Below are 20,969 nucleotides of genomic sequence, written 5' to 3'. Positions count from 1 at the left end.
CACACACATATACACATACACACATACACACTCACATAGAAGATTGTTGATTTGTGTATCTTTGCTTTTTACTTTTTTCTTTTTGCTCTTTTTTTTTTTTTTTTGGCAATTTGTGCTCTGCCCTTTTATTCTATTTTCTCCAATTCTTCTCCCATTCCTTTGTTTTTTCTTCTCTCGCCTTTTCTTTTGTTTCTCCCACCTGTTGCCTTAGACATTGTCATATTACACATATTCTGTAATATAAGGAATATCACTAACAGACATGAATAAACAAACGGATAAAAGAAACACACAACTAAGACTTACCTTCATTAAAAAAACAAAACAAAACAGGTCAGGTACATGGACTGAACTGAAAATTAGTGAAAAAGCAGCTACTGGCCAAAAAGAAGAAAAAACAAAACAAAACAAACAGGAAAATCTGGCTCCCCAGAAGCGCAGTGAGGGGTGGCTATAAGATTTTTCCAAAGCACTGAAAATCACACAAATATTTACCAAAACACAAAGGAGATTAACTCTGCAACAGAACACCACTACAAGATTAAGTTGTGACATAACCAGAAAAATTACCCTTGAAGTGACAACCAGGTAAAAAGGCTTACTTTACTAGATTTTTTCATCTCTCTGCCTCTCGAAAACCCTCCAAAAGCTGTTACACCAGGCAGGTGGTCTTAGATTTCAAATCTGTGATGCCTGTTGTTATTTCATGTGACTGTCAAAGGAATCGACTTAGGACTGCCAACTGCACCAGACTCCCTACAATAGCAACATGTAGTGACAATTACCACAATCTGAAATTAACAAAGGATTGTGTCATATGGCGGGTAATTATGAACCACAAAGACACTGGACTATTCTGCCAAAATCAACAGGCAGAGAAAGAAGAAAAAAGCTTAGAGAAAAATGTCTGAAACAGAGAGACACATGAATGAACTGATAGATAATATGGAGAAAATGGCCATGAAATTATCTCCAGAGTAACCCAAAGTCATTATCTGGAACACTCTCTGAAATAATGTCTGGCACTATCCCAGATAAAACACAATAGTCATTATTCACAGTTCAAAAAATGGAACAGTAAAATACATTTTTAGGGGATAAAGGGTCAGGTGCCTGTTGGGCTACATTCAGCATGCACAAAAAATGCATTTTACTATTATCTGGAAAGCTATCTATAACCATCCATAATATGATGTGCGATATAAATAATGAATATGGTATGTTACTTTGCGGGTCATATGTACTATAGAAAAAAGGATAGAGAAACTGAAGTGCTATAAAGCTATAACACAGGACCATTTGATACCCTTTTCAGATATTTTATGTATCATTGTCTGGGGTGAGAATAACTTTTGCAGTTCAACAAAGTTTTTTTGAGTTCAAAAGCTTAGAGAAACTGAAAGACTTTAATTATCCAGCAGAGAGTTAGCAGGCAAGAAAGTCGAATTTTTTACTCAACATAAAAGTTGTGGTGTTGTAACCTTGTAATCTTAAATAGCTGTTAAAGTTTTTCCTTTTTTGCGAAAAGAAAGAATGATTGAGGAGGACAGACTTCACACAGACACGCACAAGATTTCTAATAGTTCTTAAAATGTAACAGTCACTTATCAAAAGTCCAACAAATTTTCCTTCACAATCATGCCTAGAAACAATTTTGGTGTGTTTTGCAACTGGTTATTGTGCATAACAATCACAAACTGTAAAACATGTATTAGTTATTTAATTCTGGTAGTGTAATAGTTGGTGTTATCCTAACTTTATGACCTAACTCTGTGAAATGACGAATTATATCGGAAGATGAAATTAAAACGTCTATCATTTCATATTATACGTTATCATTTGTTTCGTGGTGTCACGAAATACACTGTTTGCAGCAATATTTTTCATTGGTTGGATGGTCACCATGTAGATGCAGGCACAGAGAAGATGAGGCAGAACCAGGTAGCTCCAAACAGAAGGCTCTCTGTTCCATGGACATGGTTTGGTTATTAAAAGTCTGAGTTTGCAGACTTTGTGCCGACTTCTGTGCCACAAACCGGTCTCCACAACAGACTCAAACATGACAAACCTCTTCTACCACCTTTGCAAGAGTCACGTGAAAGAGTATAGAGAGAGTTTACAGATGAGAAGCAAAAAGGAGCCACCAGGTGCTCAAAATAAACCTTAGAATCAATCATTAGAACAGCTTTTCCCCTGCAGCATGCTATGTAATAACTACTCACGAAGAAAATTGCGGCTATTACAACTTATATCTAAAAAATATATAGTTTCATGCATTGGTCAAAACACACGACTCCAGGTACACAACACCCAGCTGAAAACACGTAACACAAGTTGAGTTTCCCAAGATTCACAGAAGCAGCCACAGTGCAGAGGGGCAATCCGCCCTCCATGAGATGTTTCCCTTTGCTTTGAGGCAAGCAGACCGCCCCCAGTCCTGCAGCAGCAGGGAGGCCCAGAATTCCAGACTGCGACCAGACGGCCAACTCCTCCTCCTGGCCCCCCGTCCCAGATGTCGAACAGAGAACGGGGATGTGGACCCCATACCTCACTCCGCCCGCTCATATATGGTTTTTCTGTGTGCTGCTCTAAAGTGCATTTAAAACATGGGAGGGACATGGTACTCTCTGCCAGAAAGCAGCTGGTGTCAGCACGGCCCCTCCTGAGAAGAGTGTAAGTAATGTGGATGTCTAGGTTGTGGAATAAAATTGAGGCACTGGTAGCCAGACGGGGACTGAGGGAATGCCTCCCTTGCACCTCAGTGACACACCTGTACCTCAAGCAAAAGTACTCCCTCCCTGGAGCCAGCTCCCCTGCTGACCCCTGCTGGCATCCCGTTCCCTGGAATCCATCAAGGGCAGGGCCCGTCTAGACCAGGGCCCACATCAGCAGCACCACCAAGCCCCACAGAGGCTGGGGCGGCCCACCCGACCCCACCGCAGATGAAAACTACACCCATGGATAACATCAAGAGTGAACACGACATTGATTCAGTCATCCACTCCACCAGGATATACAGCAATGACATCGGAATGTCATTCGGACTGGGGAAGTATAGTCGGATGATAACAAAGAGAGGGAAGGTAGTCAGAACTGAGGGGATCGAACTACCAGAAGGCAAAATTGCAGACATAGAGGCTAGCTACATGTACCTGGGGATTCCACAGGCAAATGGAAACCATGAAGAGGCCGCTAGGAAAGCTCCAACCAGTCAGCTGAATGGTAAGATCAAGATCCGAGCTACCAACACCTACGCCCTGCCCATGATCAGGTAACCTGCTGGGATAATAAGCTGGCCAAAGGAGGAGATAGAAGCACTGAGAAGCACCAAGTCTACCACCCTGAGGCTGTATGCTGGTTCCAGATACAAATGGACAAAATGGTGGTGGCTAACCACACAAGAAGCTGGAGAAGTACCAAGGTTTCAGAGAAGAGCTCGAGAAGATGTGGAGGGTGAAGGTAACAGTGATCCCAGTGGTAATCGGAGCACTAGGTGACTCCTAAGCTAGGCGAGTGCCTCCAGCAGATTCCAGGAACAACATCCGAGTTTTCTGTCCTGAAGAGCACAGTCCTAGAAACAAGCTAAGATACTGCACAGGACTCTCAAGCACCCAGGCCTCTGGTAGGTGACCTGAGCTTGAAGGATAGACTGTCCGCAGGGGCGAGAAGGGAATCCTTTTTTTAATATAACATATATACACATATTCCTCACAGGTAGAAGGTCCTGAGTTTGACATCTATGAGTACATCAGGAAGATTGCCACAACCCAAGAAACCCAAGAAAAATCAGGGATCAGGATCAAGAATAGGAACTGCTGATAGACAGAAGAAGTGGCTGAAGAAATCCTACCAGTGGCTGGACAAAGATGGACTCAAAGACAGCATGGCCATAATCATGGCAACGCAGGGACAAGTGCTAAACACAAGATCGATAGAGGCTGAGGTATACCATACTAGGCATGACCCCTGGTGCAGGCTGTGAAAAGATGCCCCTGAAACAATCCAGCACAGCAGGGTGTAAAACACTAGCAGGCAGGGTAAACATGGAAGACCAGAACCAAATGGCTGGCATAGTATAGGGCTTTGGAGTTGACATCACGCCGCAGTGCATTGTGGGATTGCAGCATCATGTCAGTAGGCCAGAAAGCAAAACAAGCACACAGTGTTGGACTGTTGGAATCGGGTCTGCCAGAACCTTGTTCAAAATCAGCGCAAAAGACAAAGGGCTGTATCGCGACCGATTGCGCCCAGACGCCACGAGATGGTACTTTGGAAAAATTGCGTGCATCGGTAATGTGGACCCGTGTGAAATAAGGAAGTGGAGTGGAAACCCAGACGACCACTGTGACCTCATTGTGTAGACACAGAGAGACCTTGCTGTGATACGCATCTTCCCTGATGTGGATTTCTGGGAACCGCGTTTAAAGCAAGCACACGACTTCTTTCTTAAAATGTGCCTTCCTGAACTTGTTGGGAAATACTTCTCCAAACAACGTGCTGCTCTAAATAGCCTGTGATGTTTCATTTTGTGGTTCAAGGTTGATGCCAGCTGTGTGTTGCCATGTAAATAGTTTGCATTTCAGTTTTATGTACTTGCTAAGTACATGTGAACAGATCAAGAATAAAAAACAAACAAACAAATATACTATTCTTTTCTGTTTTATTGAAACTACTTCACACAAAGTATAATTATTTACAATGAACTACACATGCAACACAACTACTTTATGAATATTCAATAAGAGCAAGTTTCATTTGGCCCTGGTTTGACAACCACACTGGGGCACATATTCACCAAAACACAGCAAACCTTAACACAAACTCTGCACACATCATTCCTACAGCATCTCTGATGTCAAAGCCTCTGTCAGCCAATACTACGTCCCTTGGTAACAGCTTTTGAAGAATGCCACATTTCTCTGTGATGTGTTTATCTGATGCACGCCACCCCCATTCCCTGGAAATGAAAGAAATAGCTTCATGGGGTGTAATCCCGATGAGGTATTTTATGGTGTGTGTACCCTTATAATGAGAGTATGTTTGTGCAGGTGCCTTTAAATTAGATGGTCTTTCTGTTCAAATCTCAAAACAGTCAACAATGATGGCTACTCGTTTTCCAAAAGTTTCAGTAAACTGTGGAGGCATTGTGACCTGTAGACAGTGCCTCTCAGGCCAGTGCACCAGTGCTCCTAAGCGGGCATACAAAACATCAATGGTATCAGCGAAGATAGAAGACAGTGTTTTGTGGGACACATCGAATAGATGACAAAGATGCTGGACTGGAAGATCAAGTCTGAGACGCATTAGTGTAAGTAAGAGCATTTGGAAGCCTGTCAGTTTCTTCGATACTGGCAGGAAATCTTTGACAGTGTTGAAGAGGGACATTAAGACAGCATAACAATGTAGTCCAGTGTAATATCTTACTTTTTCGATATCATCCTTTAAGAAATGTTCATTCAGCTCTGTCTTTTGCAACTGTGATCGAAGCAGTCTGTTCTCCTCCAACAGCCGGTTTATTTCTGCTCTGCCCTGTTCATTGCACGCACAATCATTCGTCTGCCCTTTAGCTTCCGTGACGCTGTCTGTCCGATCACTACTGTCCACATTTGCAGCTGGTACCTCAACCTCCACTTGTCCAACACAACTGCTGTCCACTGCCTCCATGATATTGTGATTTTGTTGTTGGTCTTCTGTCAGATCTTCATGGATCACTTCTGCACGGGGCACACCTTCAGACTCTGCAGCTGCATAACAAAAGCCTGTAAGATAAAATTAGTGCATACACATAAGGTAAATGTACATCAATATTCCAATGACAGGTATGTGATTCATCTGGAAGTTATGTGCGGATTAGTGTACATAGATAGAAATTCAGTATGTTTTTAGGGGGGAGTGGTTGTTTACCTCCGATGGGTGCTCTTTTTCGCTTCCGTTGCATAGGCCTTGCGTGATACAGGTATGTCGTCGTGCCCCATGTGCAGTGTTGGTGCCCAGTCTGGATTTGTTACATCCATTTCATATGCTGGTTTGCCTGCAATAATGCCAAATCATAAGCTACTCAGTCGACATGACGTGGTTCTGCAGCATCACACATTAGCATGTTTTATCTCATTATCTATGACCTCAGCGAATTGAAAATAACACTAAAAGCCTTTTAAGAGTGATTAATTTAGAACTCACCGGAAAGAAAATGCCGCGAGCAAACTAACAAAAAGCTGGGGATTGCAGAGAACTCGATATCCGCTCGTCTCACCGCTGCAATCCAAGCCGGACGTCTTTTTTTAGTAATATCGGATACATGGGATCCCTCACGTTGCCTCCAGGATGGAACATGATGAAAAGAGAGCCCATTATCCAGCTTCTTGCCTTCACGATCGTGTGATCTAACGTTGCAACCGACAACACAACACGTACGAACCATAGCGGAAGCTGTATCCTTTGTCTGGCCTACTGTCATGGCGGAAGGGGGCGTGGCCCACTTCCCGTGCCATCACGCTCCAAAGCCCTATACAGGAACATCTGTGTTATAGACTTTATTAGAAAGGAAAATTTTAAGCCTATTCTTAAAAGTAGAGAGAGGCCTGAAAGCTGAGAGAGAAGAACTCTAATGGGGTAATATGGAAAATTTGAGGTCAAGACATTCCTGCAGTTTAACTAATTGGTGTGTGTTATCTGGCTTCATGGACTAGCTTCTGACTGAAGATAAGGCAAGACACATTGCTAACTGGTGTAGCTTCTACATGGAGCTATTTGGTACTATGACTAAATCCTCACTATTGGTTTCATTATTTTCTCAGTTAAACGTTTACTTAATGTTCAAATTTAACTTATAGTGTTATTTGGAAATTTGTATTTCACACTGGTGTAGTTACATGCAGTAGTAACATTTTGGCTGTCACCTAGCAAAGTAAAACATGACAAATATAAGGCCGTGACTCCTCAGTTTGACCCGTAGAAACAGCAAACATTAAGCTTGGCAAATCATCTCCATGGAAACATTCCTCTTCATTGGTACAGCAACAGATGAAGCTTTTATATTTGATATGTAGCTCACAAGAGGGGATATGGCACATTATAAAACGAAAATAATGACATAGTAAGGCTTTTTTGATCAAGGAAATTGAAATTAATGAGGCTACAAATTATTTTACTATATATAATCCCCTCCCCACACACACACCAGAAGATAATGAGACCTTTTGCTAAAAATGCTTCTGTAAATTCATGACACAGCCATGATATTAAATGAGTGGGTAAAAATTTTGCTAACAGATGTACCCTCTTGCACAGCACCATGGTGAAATTTGTATTTGTGCTTTCACATAATTACATGTGGACAAACAATTGTCTCCTGTAGACCACTGTGGGAAATTCATGGGACGCCTGTACTGGGAATTTTATTATGGTATGTCAAAAAACTAAACACATATTGGAAAATACTGGCAGCAAACAAACTATGGTGTTGACCTGAAGAAAAATGTGTCTTTTCTTGCTACTTTCTTATTATTACTTTCTTATTTAGCTACTATTCTTATTATAGCTAAATTATACACATTAGAAAGCTATTGTGCATTTACAGTTTAATTGGTGTATGTGTAATAATAATGTAAATATCAGAAATGTGTAAAATTCAAATGCCAATTTGTAATTACAAATTATCTCTCTTAATCAAATGCCATCAATTTGCCACAATTTCCTTACCTGAAATTTATTTTGAGGTTTTATGAGAAATTAAATTTGCCTTTTGACTGACAGCTGCCCCCAAACAATATGTAGGCTGCTATTAAATAACCTTTGCTTGCTATGCAGACACTGTGACAGTGTGCAATCACAGCTGACGACAGGAAGCAGGCACACTTACTGTGACTGCCACCTGGAGTGAGCATGTGTAATGAAGGGCTTCACTGCAGAGACTAAAGAACCCTCAGATCATCATAATGAAGCAGCTTACATACACTGAGAAAAATGGTTGTGCAAAGCAGTATATTCTGATTTCTTCAAGCATGTAAAGTTATTGTAAAAAGAAAGTACAAGTTAGTTTTACATAACAAGACAAGAAAAAATATTTTTTTACTTTTAGATTATTTAATCAGTGTTTCAGGTTTGTCTGTCATGTCACGCTTTTACTGTGCTGGTCTGCTGTAACTTAATAAATAAAATGTGACTGCCTGCTGATGCTGTGCATGTGGAACACAACACGGTGTGTGAATGGTTTATTTTCTTTATTCCTTTAAAGGGAACCCTGGCTATTAAGACATATTTGCGCTAAAATATGTACTGTAATTTCAATAACAAATATGTGGTATTAAAATACACCAAATGTTTTCCTTTTAAGCACATTTTATATAAAACCGATTTACCGGTAGGTCGCCATTGTTATTTACTTCTCAATTCACTCTGGGTAGTGACGTCATACGGTTGCACCGCATCCAGTTCACAGTTAGCAGCGCACTGGAAATGGCTTCTGTTCAACCTTTCCAGTTTGAACCAGAGCAAACCGCGAGAGAGAATGAAAATAGTCAACCAGCACTTATTTTAGATGAAGATGAAAACAATCCGTCACACAGGATGAGAGAGTCAGGGAAAACTACTGGTGTCTATGCGGCTACTGCTTGCCAATGGCAACGACGACTGAGACCGTTTGTTGTAAAGCACCAAAACTTTTTGAAGCCGTATGTCTTAATCCAGATGTTCTTTGGGCAGCCCTTGTTAGCCTCCATAACCGGTATCCAGTCTTTAAGTGATAACATTATCAATCCTGCTTCCGGGCCCAAAGTAGTCTGCATTTAATAAGACTGTTGTGTTTTTAACATGTTTTAATGCTTTGTATCTTGTTCAAATTAGTCTCAACAATCCCCTAAAAACAGTCAGTGATCATTGTAGGCTTCTCACGGTTTTTATTACCGCTAATCATTTTAAAGCTCAGTTTTTAAACCCTTACCATGTAACTAGCCCAGCCCATGCAGCAGCAGTATATTAATGACTAACCTTATATTGTGGATGGATTATCTCGGTGGTTCTCCTGACTGACGTTTGGTCCGTTTACAGGATCCTGCCATGCGATTGCATTTGCCCCTAACCATTGGGAACCCTCATATTAACTTTTATCGAGTGGAAAAAAGTCTTCCGTTCCTTAGTGTTCATCCTCCAGCTTTACTGTTTAGCTAGCGATCACGTAGCACATCATTATATACCAGCTAGCCCAACTTCATTAACCCTACAAATGTCACTGTAGTTTACTTTCCTGTCGTCATTTATGTTGGAAGTGAAAGCAGAGCTGTACGTTTTAATTTGATAATAAATCTCTCAGTCAGAACATGGTATATTATATTTAGATGGAAGCTAGCGAGCTAACTCCCAGCTATCTTCTAACTCAGTTAAATGTCATAAATTCCGTTTTCATGGATGCCTGGATGTTAAACTTAATTGTTACACCTGGCAGAGCAGCCACACTGATCATTTTATTACAGATGAAGAAATTTACACAGTTTTTCAACTCTCCGTAATGCTGCAGTGATCATTTGACTTTTGCAGCGGACTAATTGTCTATTAGCACACTAATAGGCAAGTTAATTAATACGGTTGCTACACTTAAAAAACAAAACAGGTTAGCTGAACAAAAGCACCTATACTACCGACAACCAATGCACGTCATCGTCCCAGAATGCATTGTGTGCAAAAAAACATGGCTGCTCCCACGGCTCCAAAATTGTTTTAAACAACAAAGATTTAATGAATAACCAAGAAAAAGTAGTTATTCTCAAGTATGTTTTTATGTAGTGGAGATAATTTGTAACATATTTAGAGTAACTTGTCATAATAGTCGGGGTTCCCTTTAACTGGCATATACACAGAAGATAAAGTCTTTATTCAAAAAGTATATTTTAATATGTAACTGTTCTAAAGATCTATAAAAAGGGCATTACAGTATTTTCCAACATTGCAAGAGAAAATAGAAATTATTTCTGTTACATAACAGGGTTTTTTGTTGCAGAACAGTTATTGATCTCTGCCTTTTTTCATGTGTCTGAGTTAAATTCTTCAACTGGAAGTTGGTTTTTACTTTTTAAAAATCCATAAAGTATTACTCTACAGGAATGCAGAATAGCAATAGAATGTACCATTGCTACCAATGTAAACAATATCTGTCTTATAAAAATCTCTATAAAACCGTTCATTTACCATAATGTAAACATAAAGTTTTTTGTTATACCTCAGTATTTTTTGAAAGCTATTATTTGGTTATTTATTAGTCAATCTCAAAGAATTGTCCTAAAATGTGAGAATATGTATTTGTGAAAGTCACAGGAATGTTTTGAGAAGTTAAGTTTACTATGGTGGCTTGTGATAAATCTGACTTTACCAGCTTCTGCAGAGAAAAGCAACAAAAATAGGAGCAATAGAAAGCATTGGTATGGTTAAAAAAAGATTTAAGGGAGAAACAACAGAAAGAGAATCTATTAGCAAACACACTGCTGGCTCTATCTTTTCTTATTGTTTATTTAATAATTTATTTTTATTTTTTTGTTCTTCAAAGATGGGAACTGATTTCACACAGTCTCATGCACACATAAATGCAGTGCAGGGGCAGTGTATGCATGTTGTAAATTTTTCAACTGCCAAGTCCACATCACTGCAAGGCATTTCATGCAGAAAAGTTAGGCAGCAACAATAATTAGAGCGTCATTTCAAGGTGCAATGAAAACAACAATGGAAAACCAACAGATGCAGGCATTTACATAGACAGAAATGAGAAATGACGTTACGTAGTTAATGCAATTCTTTTGTATTCTGCATACAGGTCACAGGATGCGGTGTGATGCGGTCCTGCAAAGTCATTTCATATTCACTCTGTGTCTGCATAATAATAACCATAATGGCAACAACAGCAACAATAGCATTAGATGCAGTGCAACGTGGTGTGTAATTTTGTGTGTAGAGCAGTGTGTGTGGCTATATGTGAATGGTAAATTAAAAAGTTTTTGAGGTTCAAATCTTTAAGAGTTACTTGAATTACAAGTGCTTGATTAACCTGAACAACCACCTGGAGGTTATTACATATGTTCAACACAGCTTTAATATTACATCATTCACTCTGCTTCACCCTCTTCGCTCTGTGCTGGTTTACATCTCCATCTAGTTTAGTGCTTTGGCTTCTTCCTCATTGCATGCCTTTTTCCTTTCATAAACTCTCTAGTTTTGTTATTCTCTCTGTTAGAGGCCAGGTAGGGTTTCTTTCATTCACAATGTTATGCCACAATTCCCTCCATGATAGCACAACTTCAAAGAGTGACAGTATTTTTGTGCATTTATTTTTACTTTTATTTTATTTTAGAATATATTGATGCAAATCAAAAATAAATACAATTGAAAGGCTCTATTTAAAAATGTAAATCATATATTTATAGTGTGCATAGAATAGATACAAGGGTTGGCTCTCTTCTCTTTGGCGTCAGATCATGAGTAAACTGGATGCCTTTTCAATTAGAGTCCACTGTAACCAATCATGGCCATGGAGCTGCACACCATGATCTGTGCAAGTTGAAAGCAGTTAACCACAGTTAACCACTGCATTCACATGTCACTGTTACATCACTGCAAATTTGGCCAAATCTCCCTTCACAGTTTTATTTGACTTACATGAAATGTCTCAGTAGTTTTCTCTTTACTATAAAGAGAAGTTCCCAGATGACTGTTTTGCTTCCAAAACAGTGAATGATAACAGGATATCCATTATGCCACCAAAGGTTGGTGTGCTGAATCAAAAAGCTTGTCTCCTTTAAACTTGTTACCATAAAAAGACCTAAAGAATTCCTTTTCCATAAAGTGAGTGACTGTCAGTGTTAGGATGCCTGGGTCGTTGACCCAGAGTTTTGAGTTTATTATATTATTTATCATTTCTAGTCTTTGGTTTCTTTGTTAGAGTTCTGTCTTGTGGTTTATGTCTCTGTGTAATCCTTAGTTGCTATATCCCCGTGTCCAGTCAGTGTCTGTGTCTGCCCTGGTCCCATGTCTCTGTTCCCTCTGTTGCAGTGCCTGCCTGTGAGTCTGTGTCTGTAAGCTCAGTCTGTGTTATGTTTCCTGTTTTACTTTGAAAGTCCGTGTCTCATGTAAATGCGTCTGGTTTTGCTTCCTTTGTCTCGTTAGGCCTGATTTGTCCCAGCTGTGTTTCCCTCCTGTTGCCCATTCCCTGATTGCTCCCTCTATGTATTTAAGCTATGTATTTCAGTTTGTTGGTGTTGTGATCTACCCTTATGCCATGCTGTGTGTTCGGTCAGTCGTCCTGTGTAAGTTTATTTTGATATATCCAGTTGTGTTACATTTGAGTTTTGCATTAAAGCTGTTTTGAGTTCAAGTTTTGCTTCCGAGTGTCTGCACCTTGGGTCCTCCTACTACCACTCCTGCCTGGACACAGCCTTCACATAACAGTCAGTACCCATGTCCCCTTTCAGGACTTTTATGCAGTCAGTGCATGTGACTAAATAAAATTTGATTAGGGCTAACTGACCGACTGTTTCTGCAATTCACACTGCTTGCAACTACTGATAGAGGAATTACTAAAAAAATCCACTGACCTCTAGTCCTGCTGAATACTTGCTGCACAGTCTGGCTGTGATAGCATTAAGAGCAAGACTGGCTCTACAATACGCTTGTACCAATTCAGGGTATTTATTATTACATACATTATTCATTGTCACCAATTTCTTCACAATAAAAATGTCTGTCTCCATCTTGTGTTTCACATAATTTGGGAAAAAATGTTTTAACCTTATATCTATGTCACTTGCGTTTTTTGTTACTCACTTGCTATAAGATTCAATGTAATAGCACACAATATGAAAACAGTCTTTTAAAAACAGTCAAGTCAAATTCTTCTACAAATGTATTTGCAACAGGCTGGTGCTTTTTTTTTTTTTTTTTTTTTTTTTTTTTTTTTTAAAGAAAACAAACTCTTCTCTTTTAGGTAGTTTTCATAAGCTGATGTTGCTATGTAGGTTTTTGAAAGAACAATAGATCTGTTACAGCCAAATGGCATTGTCAGGTTTATATTGTTGATTGTCATTTATGCTTAGAAATATTTAACCATATATGCTTAGACATGTATAATCGATTGTGTAGGGATAGGATGTATGATCCTTGGGAGTCGGCTAAGTTGGTGTTCAATGCTTTTTGCTGTGTAACTGAATTGTCTTGAACATTCAAGCGAATGGGTTTAAGCTACAAACCTATCAGGTATGGCTTAAATTTTTTTTAGCATGACGATGATCCCAAACACACTGCCAGTGCAGTAAATGCATATTTAGCTTCTCGTGGGTTGGCCTCCCTTTACATCAACATTATTGAATCTTCGTGACAGACAAAGAAAGAAAAAGCAGCCAACATCCAAACAAGAGCTTCTGAATATACTAGTTATATGTAAAGACATTACAGAGTTCAGGCTAAACTGAAGAATAACGGTTGTGAAACCAAATACTGATTTTTGTATGAAACTTTAAGTTATATGCTTTCTTTCCACATATGTTTGTATGTTTTACTGCATTGTTGCACTTATTTCCTGTTTTCCTAGCAAAATATGAAGAAATGAGGGATAAGTAAAGGCGTTTCCACTGTAAAAGTATGTACTGTATGTTGCTCAATGTCAGTATAATTTGCAACAGCAAAAAGGCTTGTAGCAATTACAGGGAGATTTTGAATGTGCCAAGTGATGTCCACGGTGGGTCCAAGTCCACAAAAATTTCAATTAAAACAGGTGGTAGAACAGAGTACCTGAAATCTTATGATGAAATTCAAGCCCTGACTTGAATCAGTATTTTCATCCAGCCAAAGGACTGCCCTGTCCTGCCGACAGTGAACTAGACAAAGACATTATGGCTGTAGAAATATCTGCAGACACCCTACTTGTCACACTTGTTAGCTTTACCATACACAAAGCAGTGTCATTGAAGTTTGCATTCAGTATACAGTATAACAGCAACATCTGCTGAAATTTTGCTTTTACCCAGATTTACAGACTTGTCTCATCACCAGCTACATCACAGACAGTCACCATGACATAACTCACTGCTTAGTGAAGTCCTTGCTGTGAATTATCAAACTGAGAATTTTCTTCAGAATTTAGGGCTCATGTGGTAGTGCTTCGTCAGTCATCTGAAAAAGAATGTCCAATTTATTGTCCTTTTCTTAACCCTAAAACACTATTGGTGGGTGATTTTCACCCAAGCAAATACATTTACATGATTTCTCTCTCCTGCAGCTGTTAGCGTGTCCAGGAGACTGTGCCTTCACCAGGGAAGTCTCAAATGTCCCAGGAATGGGTGGACCAAAGACCAGCTTTCCAGTGAAGTAGGAATTTTTTTGTTCTTTGTCCTATTTTTTCTGTAATTTTGGGGCATTATTTTAGGGTCCCCACATGACACTTTTTTTCATTTTGTTAGACATGGCACAGTTGAAAGTAAAAGAAGAACACTCTTATTTGTCATGTGTTGTCAAAGATATGACACTACAGTACCCCATTAGCCCATAAACTCATCAAGAATGTGTTTACTGAGATCACTTCCAAGGGAGCCAAAGGGCTGCTTTACCATAGACTTCTATAGAATCAGATGTCTTTTTGAAACAATGAAACCATGTGACAACACAAATGTGTAATTGTAAATGAAAGAGTTTTTAATCTGCCAGCTCCACCAAACAAACAATAGCACAATTAGCTATTTTGTGACATCACAGCAAAGCAGCACACTGACCTAAGCCAGTTCAGTAGTGTTAACACATTGGCAACAGAATATTTCCTTCTGTGTGCTATATTTAAGGCGAGACAACATTGTTTAATCTTCCAACTTGATTCTCATAGCATTGTAAAGTTAAACAAATAGTTAATAGATTAATAGCGTGTGAATGTGTGTGGGAATGGGTGAATGACTGAATGTAGTGTAAAGCGCTTTTGGGTCCTTAGGGACTAAGTAAAGCGCTATACAAATACAGGCCATTTGCCATTTACCATCCAAATTGAACATTGGGGCTGGTAAACACTATTAGAGTACACTGTTTTTCTCTTATTCAGACTGAATTTCTTGCTCTGTGAAGGGACTGGTGCAGTGATATGTTAACTACAGTCTGCCATAACAGCAATTACAGAATATTTTGTGTAAACGTGTACCTGTAGAAGTGGATGAATTGCCCTGTTGGTAGATTTTAGTATCTAGATGATAATTTGTTTTTCCTTCTGCTTGCAACTAATTGAAGCAGCTTGTTGTTTTAAAACCACTGACCTTTCTCTTAATAAGCTCGCTGCGTGTGCTTGTGTGTGACCACTTGTGACCCAACCCAGAGTTGTTTGCATGTTGTTTACATGATAAACCTTTCCCGCTGAATTTGTTTAACAACTAAAATGTCAAGTAAGGCAAGATTTATACAAGTAAAAAAGGAGTAAAAAGAATTTGTATCGCCACATCTGTGGCACTGTTGTTAATTCATTAATGCAAATGTTAATAAACAACTTGTAGAAGGTAGCTGTGACTTAGCAGTTGCAATTTAGAAACAATTTTGACGCTTTAAAAAGGGGAAGGAGACATTTTGAAAAAATTTGGTTTACAGAACAGGGTGTGCAACAGAAAAAAGAGGGAAAGAAAACAAAGCAAGATGAAGCAAAATCATTTTCCTGTCTTTAGGTGAGGAGAGAGGAAGAGCAAGCAGCAGAAAAATGCTGAGAACAAATGAGAAGCAAGTAGTGAAAATCAGCAATGGGAGAGAAACAGCAGAGAAGGGCGCCGAGGAGTGTTTTGTCAATGAAAGACCAGAATTAAAGAAAAACAACAGACTAGACTACCATTGCAAGCAATACACTGCATCAGCAAAGAAGTGGAGAGGAAACAGACTACACTGTAGTCTTCAGTTGGTAGCCTATAAAGTGTAAAACATCATTTTGCAGTTATCTGATAATAAATAAAGACACGGGCTTTTATTTTGAGTGTGTTTATATGCATTTGTTTGTATGCCTGTGTGTCCACTGATGTATCTATTACATTTTCTTGTTATACTTTTTTTATATATACTGTATACTCGTCGGGAACAAAAACAAAACCACTTACAGATGAAGTGGACAACAGTCATTATCCTGCTTCTGTAAAATATTCCACTGGGACACCTTGGGTCTTTTGTGGCAATTATTGTGATGGTCATACACTGTTGCAGACATAGCCCCTTTTAACAACACACACTGACAGCAACAGTTTCCCTAAGCAGGATAATTATGTTAAAATCAACAAAACTGATCAGAGCTGGCTCTTTACACGTCACAGACCCTACAGCAGTAAGCAGGCCTCCACAATCCCCTGTTCCCTGTCCAATATAGCATCTGTGGTATGTGATGGAATAGTCCTGGCCCACAGAGGCCTTGTTTCACAACCTACATGACCTGAACATCCTGAAGCCAGACACCCCTGGACCCCCTAGAGCTCCACGCTGCAATGAGTCAGAGCTCACTGCACTATGAGGGGAACCTACATAATGTTGAAGAGATGATTTTAATGTTGTATATATGAATATCAAAGAGATCAGAGAAAGGCAGACAGAGGGCTGCTCTGCTGTGTTCTTTCATTAGGATTTGGGTATAATGTGCTTGACACGAGAGGCCAGATTTACTTGCGCATGTCACCAGCAAAAACAAAACAAAGCACTGTTGGTATTTACAAAGAAAGTACAGTGACAAGACTCTGTGTAAGAGCAAGGAAATCAATTTTGCAACTGACCTGGTTTTATATGTGTTTCCCAGAGTTCCATTCTCAAGGAGCAAAATATAGAGAGGAAAATATTTAAATCAAGCGCACAAACTGATGTTTTAAACACACAGTTTACTGTTAATTGCGCCAATATTTAATGGAGAAAAAAACCACGTCTTAAACTGTTTGTGCTTGATATTGAAATGAACTGACTGCACCTGTGTACAGAAAACAGCACCTTGTTTTAAATCACCTGTAAAACTAACCACACCTATGAGCATTATTTGGAGATTGCACTGACATGCTGCTTTGGCCCGACAAATGATTCAAACTACTTCCAACCATATATTTTTGTTTGTGTTGGTGTTACTTGGAGGTTTTGAACATTTGTAAACCAAGTGTATTCTGTCTGTTCTCTAAGGTGATGTATTATTGATATGAAAACAGTGATATGTGTGGTGATTACTGGTGTGTTAAACAGACTGTTGTCATAAAGAGGAATATTTATTATTTAACTTTCACTAGCTACTTATTTTTTTCCTTTATATTGCTCATAAGTATTTAAGAAATGATTGCACAAAATACTAAAATTATGATTATAATTTTTATGATAACGTTATGATCTAAAGCTAAACTCATGAAAATATTGTTCAGTGTGCAGCTCAGTATTGCAATATTCATACTACTCGTACTGTATTTATAGCTGTGTTCTACTTAGGGATGGGTATCGTTTAGGTTTTATCCGATACCAGTACCAAACCGGTACTTTTGAAACGGTGCCGGTGCTTAAACGGTGCTCGAACCGGTGCTTAAAGAAGGGAAAACACAAAATTGGTCCAAAAACCTCTCATGTTCAGCTGTTTTTTGTAAAAAGATAACAATGTTAGCCTTTTCTGCAGCTATAGGGGATTTATGGCATCACTCTTGGCTGGAAGCAGTGCTTAAACAATGGAAAAAACAAACTTTGTCCAAAAACCTCTCATGTTTAGCTGTTTCCCACTTTTTCTTTGGTCATTTTAGCCTTTTTGGCCAGGGTGAAGGGAGTATCTGCCATCAAACAAGAAGACAGCCGCATGTAACTACGACGGTGTTTGCTAGTTCACCTTATGTGCATTAATTAACGTGGTTAGCCTACTCAACGTAAATTACACACGAACAACATTAAGCTACTCACGCAGAAAAGAACGGCTGCTGCTGCCATCATCATCCGTCATCATTTCTGCTACACTGGCAGGGCTAGGGGCCAGGACTCTACTCTTCGGGTTTTTGGGGGATGTTGCTAACTCCGGGTCAGATAACAGGCAACCCACCTGCAGTAGATGTGCAAAATCTACTGCGCTGAATGTGCGCTGCTTTTCGGTCTGGTTACTACCGTTTATGTCAGAACCGGTGCCGATACCGGTACCCATCCCTAGTTCTACTACTACCATCTACTTTATCAAAGATTCCATATTATGGATTGTAAAATTAAACTAGAACAAAGTGCTAGTCAGTAGGCCAGTTTTCATTACAATTAGGGTGGCTATATCCGAGCAGGTGTGCAGTATATTGCTGTATTAAGGAATTTGGCAGAAAAATACACTTTTCTCTGTACAGTACTGCCTCAAGTCCCTGTGCTGGAAATGATCCACCTACTTTGTGTCCTTGAGCAAGTACCTTAACTTCCAGAAACTGAGTTTTCCAACTCCCTGAGGTGCAGGGAAATAGAAAGCCATTTTCTCAGTGGTGTTCAATGGAGTCTTTTTATACTTGCAGAGAAGGTATGATTATGAGGAAATTATATTTTATTTTCTTGTTTTTTTTTCCACATATAGTAAACCATCCTGAAGCTAAATTGTGGTCCCTGTGTTTCGACAGTTTTAAACAGTGAGATACAGTTTGTTTTTATAATTAGAAAGAAAGGAGTGTAGCATTGTGTAGGGAGTATGGATGTCTCCCTTTAATGTCTAGTGAGTGCATTGTAGGTTTTAGTGATTTAATGTCGTGGTTTGGAGAAGAAGTCCAGAAAATTAAAGACAAGCTTTCAACAGTGTCAGAGTCTTTAATCTTAGAAGTCAAGCAACACACCTGCTCTCTGTTTAACACACCAGCTTAAAAACTGAGGTTTATCAAGCATTTCAGTCATATGCCCTAAACTGGAATAGTTTGCCATCGAGTATTAGTAAGCATGACTCATCAATCCCTGATTCAACTCAGATTCTTTGAACATGAGCCTTTGTTTGTCCACGTGACAGTGTGCTTCGCTTGAGGTTAACTGGTGAAAAGGGGGTAAAATCTAAGGTGCAATGATGCTGTTGTTGTTGATCAAGCATTTGACCTTGAGGAACACAACTTTGTTGGTAACCTGTGTGTGACACAGAACAAATGCTGTATAGGAAGAGATTGACTCTAGAATGTAAGAGGTAAAGTCTTAAAGTGGCTTTTGTAATACCAGCGGGGGTGATTAAAAAAAACAAAAAAAACCCAACAGCCAGTCCCTGGGTAAACCTAAGTTTCAGTGTAACTGCTACTAATGCACCAAACTTCTACATATGTCATATAATGGTCAGATATTCCATTGAGAGCACTAACAACAAAGGTTTAGGGTTTCTGCTTCCTGCACTACCAAGGTCTGTTTGTTTTTGGCATCAGTTTGAGACAGCAGTACTCTGCCTCTTGAATTATGACAGCTGGGACAGTTTCCAGCCCTGCACAATATTTCTTGCACATAAAATAATTATTTCCAATTTCTTCCTTACAGTAAGGAATACAGCTTAATAAATTAACATTATTACAGGATATACTCAATATCACCCACACCTAGCTACAGTAACTAAAAATATTGGGGTGGCATACCAAAAACTGAATTTTGAGTTTTCTTATGCTGTTGTCAAACATTTGTTGATATAGGTGCATATGAAAATCAAATAAGATTTTGTCCACAATAATCCTTTTTAAGAAGTTTGTTTCTCAACTCATTGTGGTGCCTTCCTCTCTCCTGTGCTCACATTTATTAGAATTATTACCAACATAGGACTGTCTTGCAAGGGGGGGGCACTAGGGGAGCCAGCAAATTTTGGGGGGTGGCCAGTTCTGGCCTGCTCTACACTAAAAGAAAGGAAATTTTAAAAAGTCCAATTTCTCAATCAAGGATCAGATCATCAAAGGAGAGTTTATTTTATTTTTTTAAGTAATTTATTACATCTTACATCTAACCTTTTTAACAATAATGATTGTCATACTTACTTGCACAATAGATGGGTTGTTTCTGTGCTGACACGCAATGTCAGCATAAATAAACTTGAACATAATGCTATGTTTATGGTGGTGAGAATGCAACAGACAGTGCATAATAAAACTTAAAGCCACAATTATTACAATTTGAACACTTCAAATTTGAGTCTTTGTGTGGGTGTTTATGAGAGAGAGCGAGAGAGAGATTTTATTATTCTGAACCCAATGAGTAAAACTTGCAGTCCCCCTATTTACCAATGCCCAGTTCTGTCTGTAGGTCCCTCCCACATCCCATTCAAGATCATTGACACTGACTCTTTATTATCCAGCTGATAATTACAACAAACAATCTCTCTGCAACCACTGCAGAACAGTTTGATTCAATTCCCTAATTTTACTCATATCATGGCAAAAACTATAAAAGCTGAATTCTGTCACCTTTAGAAAGATTTCGTTTTATTTTGTATTGTACAGAATGACCAATTCCAACCAATGTTTACCTGAAACCCATTCACTATAACAAAATTACCATGTTTAAAAAAAATCTATGACATGCCCTTTTTTGAATGACATTTTAAATCGGCAGGTTTTTATGCTTGGTTAATATGATGCCCTGCATTCAAAGTGCTATGTCCAATCTACCAAAGCAAAATGTATTCTTCAAATCTTGAATATTACTCCAGTGCAACACTTGACATAAAGCTATACACTACTGTCACTGAAATTTGAACATAAAGGCACCTTCATCTGGACATGATATTATGGAAAAAATCTCACAGAATGTTTCTGCTCAGTTGATGCCCTGTATAAGAAACAGTTAGAGATGTTGGCTATTTGTTTAATTTCACTAAGTCAACTCTTTTTTTTTTTTTTTTTGGTAAAACTGTGACTTGAATGTGTTAGTATTACTATTATCATTATCAGTTTTGTCTTAATGAGCATTTTTACACTTATGCATGTTTTATTGATAGTACAACATTAAATGGCATTGGCTGCTAAAAAGATTAGTTGTGTTTTGGCCAGTGAAGGTGTGGCAAA

At 38.9% G+C, this 20,969-nt stretch overlaps 1 long non-coding RNA gene and 1 pseudogene across 2 annotated transcripts; one reads left to right on the top strand and one right to left on the bottom strand.

The window, feature by feature from the left end:
• Positions 1–3,199: 3,199 nt before the first annotated feature.
• Positions 3,200–7,511, bottom strand: LOC146506425 (uncharacterized; annotated as a pseudogene). Its single transcript, XR_014877296.1, has 3 exons — positions 6,181–7,511; positions 5,905–6,031; positions 3,200–5,770 (listed from the first exon to the last, which is right to left on the bottom strand). The product of XR_014877296.1 is annotated as an uncharacterized LOC146506425 (transcript).
• A 5,422-nt stretch (positions 7,512–12,933) lies between these two features.
• LOC146506424 (uncharacterized) lies at positions 12,934–16,468 on the top strand. The gene is made up of 2 exons (XR_014877280.1): positions 12,934–14,343; positions 15,669–16,468. It is a non-coding gene; the product is annotated as an uncharacterized LOC146506424 (long non-coding RNA).
• The last annotated feature ends 4,501 nt before the right edge of the window (positions 16,469–20,969 follow it).

The sequence above is a fragment of the Neolamprologus multifasciatus genome, chromosome 12 (assembly GCF_963576455.1).
Source record: "Neolamprologus multifasciatus chromosome 12, fNeoMul1.2, whole genome shotgun sequence".
NCBI classification, from domain to species: Eukaryota; Metazoa; Chordata; class Actinopteri; order Cichliformes; family Cichlidae; genus Neolamprologus; species Neolamprologus multifasciatus.
The sequence above is the reverse complement of the archived record's forward strand: the minus strand, read 5'-3'. Positions and strand labels throughout refer to the sequence as shown.